Source organism: Suncus etruscus, chromosome 17, assembly GCF_024139225.1.
Source record: "Suncus etruscus isolate mSunEtr1 chromosome 17, mSunEtr1.pri.cur, whole genome shotgun sequence".
Classification (NCBI taxonomy): domain Eukaryota; kingdom Metazoa; phylum Chordata; class Mammalia; order Eulipotyphla; family Soricidae; genus Suncus; species Suncus etruscus.
The window spans coordinates 14098658-14105170 of record NC_064864.1 but is presented as its reverse complement, the minus strand read 5'-3'; the positions used below and the strand labels follow the sequence as shown (position 1 = coordinate 14105170).

Below are 6513 nucleotides of genomic sequence, written 5' to 3'. Positions count from 1 at the left end.
AAAATGTTTAGAACACTAAAATAAAATAATGCAACTCAAAAAAATAAAACATTTATGTAATACATTTTATCTGAAAATATTAGTCTTAAGGGATCAATTGATATATTTTATAGTTATGTTAATAGGTTATAAATTATTTAAGCACACATTTAGATTGCAAAACAAATAAAATTTAATTTTAACTGAAATTTCTGTATGTTTCTTTTCTACCAAACATATCAGCCTCTTTTTCCTTAAATAATGCAGATTTATGTGGTATATCAATTTAAGAAATAAAAATATATTTAGTATTTAGAGTATATATTTTTATATATTAAAATATGTCAATGACTTATTACTAAAATATAAGTTAGATATATATCACATAGATAAATTATTAGAGAAGTCTTTATATCTAGTCAAATGTGTTTTAATAAAATCTGTAAAGTATTTTATACACAAGATGGAATTCATTACAAATGAGTGACTTAATAAAGATTCAGTGGAAATTTGGTCATAAATATTTAATACCACTTTTCTGTACTAATTTTATTTCCTTTATGGTTCATATAAATGATACATTAACCAGTTCCAAGTATCCACTTGATCAATTTCTGTTGTATGCTTCTGTTGTAAAAGACACTTCATTTATTTTTTATGATTATATTTTCTTGAATAACCTAGTTGTCCTTAACTACATTTTTTCATGATCCGCACTAAATGGTAAAACTCAGTTTCTTATGCCACTTCTTATCCTACCCTTATGACTGAAAACCTTATCTAAACACTCAAACTCCTTATGTAGGGTCAATGTGGCATATTTAGGATTAGCGTAAGCTTTTTCTTGATGGCTAAATTATAACTAAGTAAATTATGCATATATAATAGAGTATTTGTAGAAACATGTCAAAAATAAAGGTTCATCTCTTACTAACATAGAAAGGTTCTATTGCCTTGTCTGTCCTTTAGTTAAATGACTGATCCTTTTCCGGTTCATAAGCATGATGATTGGGTTTTCACACACCTGTGTGATATGTGCCTCCCTTCAACCTTGTAACGACATCGGCACATCACCTTTCTGACATAAACTGGAGGATAAAAAAAATGACTACTTTCACTGGATTGATAATATATCATTATTAAATACTAAATAGGATATTTGCTCTTGTGATTTGCTTCTGTATTTCCTAAAAGCAATTACTAATCTTTAGGATATAAATGTGTGTAGATATATACATATATAATACATATATAATATATGTTATATTATATATAATTGGGGGATATAGGGCAAATCTGGTAACACCAGAAACTTTGGATTGGGAAAAAAACAAAAGGATTTTTTTATGGTTGAGGTTTATGACCCTTAAAGGATTAAATTGATTTAAATAATGTTACATGATATATGGCAAACCTTGATATATGTACAATGATTTATTTTATACTAAGATAGTAACTGTGGAAAACAATCCTAAATTCCTGCACAAACTATAGGACATAAGACAAAATGTTCTGTTTAAAATATTTATTAGGGAGCCAAGTTAGATTGCACAACATGTAGGGTACTTGACATGCATGGAGCCAATATGGGTTCAATTCTGTGTCACCCTATGTTGTTCCATGTTGAGTACAGAGCCAAGAGTATGCTTTGAATGCCAACATGTGCTGGCCAAAAATTATGAAAATATGCTTCCTTTACACTTATAAACTTAGTAAAACACTAAAAGAATCATGTAGAATTTTAGCCACTTGAATTGCTACTGAATTAAAAAGGAAGGAGAAAATAGTTGCTCGTTTAAAAAGATACCATCCCATTTTCAGTAAAACACAATAATAAATGTTTTTTTTTCTGAACATCATTTACACATATACTATGATTGCTTTTGTTTGGTTTGAGAGTCATGTTTTTCTGTGTGCTGGACTTAACTCTGGCTGTGTGTTCAAGGATCATTGCTTGCTGTACTATTTCGAGCTCCCATATATATGATATGCTTAAAGATATCACCTGTCCTGAAAAAGACTATGTAGTAAGCTTTGTGAATGTTTTCCATAGCATATAGTATACCTTGCAATTCAAAAATGTGTGTCCTGGTACTGAAGTTAGTACTATGCCTAGGGAATTTGTATTACATGAAACTAAACTAGGTTTGACCCCTTGCACCACATATGGTCTCCTGAATACTTCCAGGAGAGTATAGAATCAGGAGTGAACCCTGAGGACTAGTTATGGCGATTCCCTCCACCCCTGAAAAATGTGGGCAATGGAGTCATACAGACCTTATAATAATCTTGGCATCAACTCTGCACAAGTTTCTTGATTTTACTCCCTTTCAGTTTCATTATTGTTCAAATAAAAAATGATGTGCCCTGATTTCTGATTTAAGAGTTAAATGAGAATCTTTATATAAAGTTTTACACAATTATTTATTAGCCCATCACACTACTTTAGCATTTTTGCTATATTTTTATATACATATATATTAAAATAGTTTTAAGTAGATCACAATATTCTAAGTACACATTAAAGTAGTTAAAATAGTTTTGAACATGGCCCAATATGATCATTAAAAATATGATGAAACCTCGTAAATATTCTCATGGCTCAAATTAACACTAAGATAAAAATATTTTGAAGAGCGTTTAGGTATTTGACTAAGTACATCTAACTTGGTGTTTACAGTTAGACTATGAACTTTCAGCTAACGTCTGTATGAAAATAATTTGATATGAAACAAATAAAGACCAAAATGGAGTTCACAAGAGAGGATTGAAAGATGTCTGAAAATTTAAAGATGGAGGAAAGAAAAGCACGTAAGTGAATGACATATTTAGAATCAAATAGAAATTAATTCCTAGGTTCATGATGGAGTGCGATGCCAATATGAACATACATTAGATAAAATTTCATAATGACATTTTGACCAGTCAACCTCTGAAAACCAATTTTGTGCCTGACCAATCCTTTCTTTTCACATAGCTCTTGGACAAACTGTGATATAAAATATGGCAGGGTAAACTCTATACTCTTCTAATTATTATTCATGGCTTTGGTTTCAAAAACCAATAGATCAATTTATTCAATAGACTAAGTTGGATTATTTTTATTTACTTAATAAACATATTCAGGTAAAACTTCTTATAATGGTAAACATAGAGTAAGAAATATGGAGATAGGAAAATAATATTTGTCTCAATAACTTCATGACCCCTGTCATATATGATTTATACACTCAGGACCATTTCAAATTATGGCATAACACTAGACTATAATACTATTAATTCTAAAAATCTTTATTTTTAAATTTTTGTACTTCTTAAAATTATAATTTTTAATTTATAGTATTTAGCTTTGTGTATGTTCACATATGAGGAAATATGGAAAGAATGGAGAAAGCAAGTACCGAGCATTAGTTTCTCTGTGTGTACAAAGGACTCACACATTGACTAAATTAGTATACAGTCATAAAGCAGATGGTAGCAAATAAATATAGACAATGAATTATGATGTCTAAAATATGTTTAAATTCATTTATATATATACCAGGCACAATCATTCTTTTTATCATGGGATTTTTGCTATGAGATTCTGACACATTTCTTTGAAGAAATTGAGAATGTTGACAAGAAATAAGCATTAAATCCTCTTAAAAGTTTTAGACAATCTGCTTTTAGCTGGTATGAACAAAATAGGAAAGAACTTAAGGTTTATGCTACTACATATTTGCATGATGAAATATAGTATATCTTGAGTTTATTTAATATTTAATAACAGACTGGAAGGTTTCTATTACAAGTTGTGCATATATTATGCGCTCATTAACCATTTACTTTTATACTTTCATTTTATCTTTATCTTGTCTCCTTTTACATGTTTTAAATATGAGCACCAATGGAAGAATAGTCGTATTATGTACCATTATATAGAAATCAAAAGCACAGGGGAAAGTCATGTTAAAAGTTTATATTAAACAGAACTTATTTGGCTATTAACTCAAATTACTAAACTAGAGGTCCCATTAAAAATCCTTTAACATCATATTTCCTTTCGCACATAATATATTTCCTGAATGTGCTAAATTCACTAGCAGAAACAATTTCACCCACTATTATAAACCGCAAAAGTGCCATTAATGTTTATGAGCTAAAGTCATTACCTTAAAAAACTTTTCTTCATAGTTCATTATTATGTGTGATACGATTTTATTTATAGGAATCTATTATGAAAATCAATACATGAGTTTCTTATAAAATGTTTGAAAGCTTGCTAATAAAGATTACTAAGATTAAAAGGGTAAGTACATCTTTATTGTTTGTTTATTTATTTGGAGTAACATTCAATGCCCAGAGATAAATTCGACTACATGAAGTGCTGTGGGTTGACCTGGGTTGACTGCATGTACACTTAATATCCTAGCATTGGTACTATTTGTCTGTTCCCTACTAATTCTATATTTTTTTATCTACTCTCTGTCTTTCCTATGTGGATGATTAAAGTGGAAATGTGTAGTAGAATATTTGGGAGAGCGAATTAACCCTCTTGAATATTTAAAGGAGATTGAGTGCCAAGAACAAAAGTTTAATAACTGTAATGTCTCATATTTTATTTTTAATAGTCAAACCTAAATTTTGACACAATTCATTAGATATAACATGACAAGCAAACCAATAAAAACAATACAACATTTACAAAGAAAGGATTAAATGTATGTAATTTTTTGAAGAAGTAGTTTAAAAGAAATTAAAAAGTATTACTGGATTGAAATGATTATCAGCATTACTATTTGTGCCTTCACCGCACAAAGTAATGGTACCTCCAGCAACACCTGAGTACCAAAACCCTTCTCCACTTCTGATTCACTTCTATTCAGCCTCTCTCATTCTACTCCATACCCTCCAGCTTACATTGTAACCTGAGTTTAGCTTATTAATGTTTTTATGCAATGCATATCACTTCCCCCTTTCAGTGCACTTTTCTTGTCCAGAGAAACCATTTTAACTATTATTGCCATAGCCATCTGTACACATTGTCCTAACTCCATTCCCCCAGGTATTACTTCTGATTTTGAATTCAGGGATCACCCCTGGTAAGGTTTGGGAGAACATATGGGGTGTCAGAGATAAAATTGGGCCAGCTGCATGCATTTCATGAGTCCTGTTTGCTATACTGCCATTCTGATTTCAAAAGATCTCTTCTAAATAATACATTTTACTTAAACTTTACATGGAAGTATTTTACTATCCTTACTCTCTATTATTAAAATAGTAACCTAAATATTTTTTATATTTACATTAGGAATCATACTATTCCAAAACTGTAAATATGTGTTTTGTTTTTCTCTGGTATAATATAAAATGCATTATACTCTTGTAGGAAAGTGTAGATATCTTAAAAAACCATTCAATGTGTAACAAATATGACAGACAGGATAATTTGCCTAAAAAGAGCACACACTGACTTCTGTAAACAAAAACAGGAGATATGTTGATAAAAATATTCCATTGCTTGGATCAGTGACAGTTGACAATATAAAGTATAAATAGTAACATGTTGTTAGGAATGTTGAAAAAAAAAAGAATCGGGCCGGGCGGTGGCGCTGGAGGTAAGGTGCCTGCCTTACCTGCGCTAGCCTAGGAGACGGACCGCGGTTCGATCCCCCGGCGTCCCATATGGTCCCCCAAGCCAGGAGCGACTTCTGAGCGCATAGCCAGGAGTAACCCCTGAGCGTTACCGGGTGTGGCCCAAAAACCAAAAAAAAAAAAAAAAAAAAAAAAAAAGAAAAAAAAAAAGAATCACATAGTGACTCATGCTGATAGCATCTATTTTCTGACAATAGAAGCCTTTGAGTTATGGAGAGTAAATTAAGTTCAGAAAATGACTTTCAGTCCTGATCTTCCATCAAAATTAATAAGGACACTGTTCCTGTTAAAAGCAGAAAAAATGAGAAAGAGGCAGCTTCCTTGCTTGTAGTTTAAATAAACTGAGTTCTTTTTTCTTTCAACATTAAAACTGGAAAATTGCAAGGGTTTATTTTATAAACTCGTAAATTACTTGACGTTGGGAGATAATACAGTTGGTAAAGAACTTTCTTTGCACATGGCTGATCTAGCTAGGTTCAATTCCCAATCTCTCATATAAGTCTGCCAGGAGTGAACTTTGAGCATAAAGGCAGAAATAAGCCCTAGGCACTGCTGTGGGTGGCCTAATAACAAAATAATAAATAAATAAATAAAAAAGAAGACAGTCATTTTTCTTTAATGTACCTCCTTTTAAATGGCATGGTAAATATATATCAACTGAAGTTTTATATATATTATTACATATATAAATATGTATATTTATATATAATATATATAATTTTATGTAATACAAAAACTTTCAATGATACTGGCCCAAATTTCCCAGCAAATGATAAGCAGAACTAGGACAATAGAATTTGACTGTCCTAATGCTCCTACTCCCGAGAAAATATATTTTTAAAACATGTTGCAAAGCCTAAATGTAAAGTACCTTGGAATTTCCTCCCAAAAGAAGGA

At 30.8% G+C, this 6513-nt stretch overlaps 1 non-coding gene across 1 annotated transcript; it reads left to right on the top strand.

The window, feature by feature from the left end:
- The first annotated feature begins 959 nt into the window (after positions 1-959).
- LOC125995669 (small nucleolar RNA U13) lies at positions 960-1063 on the top strand. Its single transcript, XR_007491147.1, has one exon. It is a non-coding gene; the product is annotated as a small nucleolar RNA U13 (small nucleolar RNA).
- The last annotated feature ends 5450 nt before the right edge of the window (positions 1064-6513 follow it).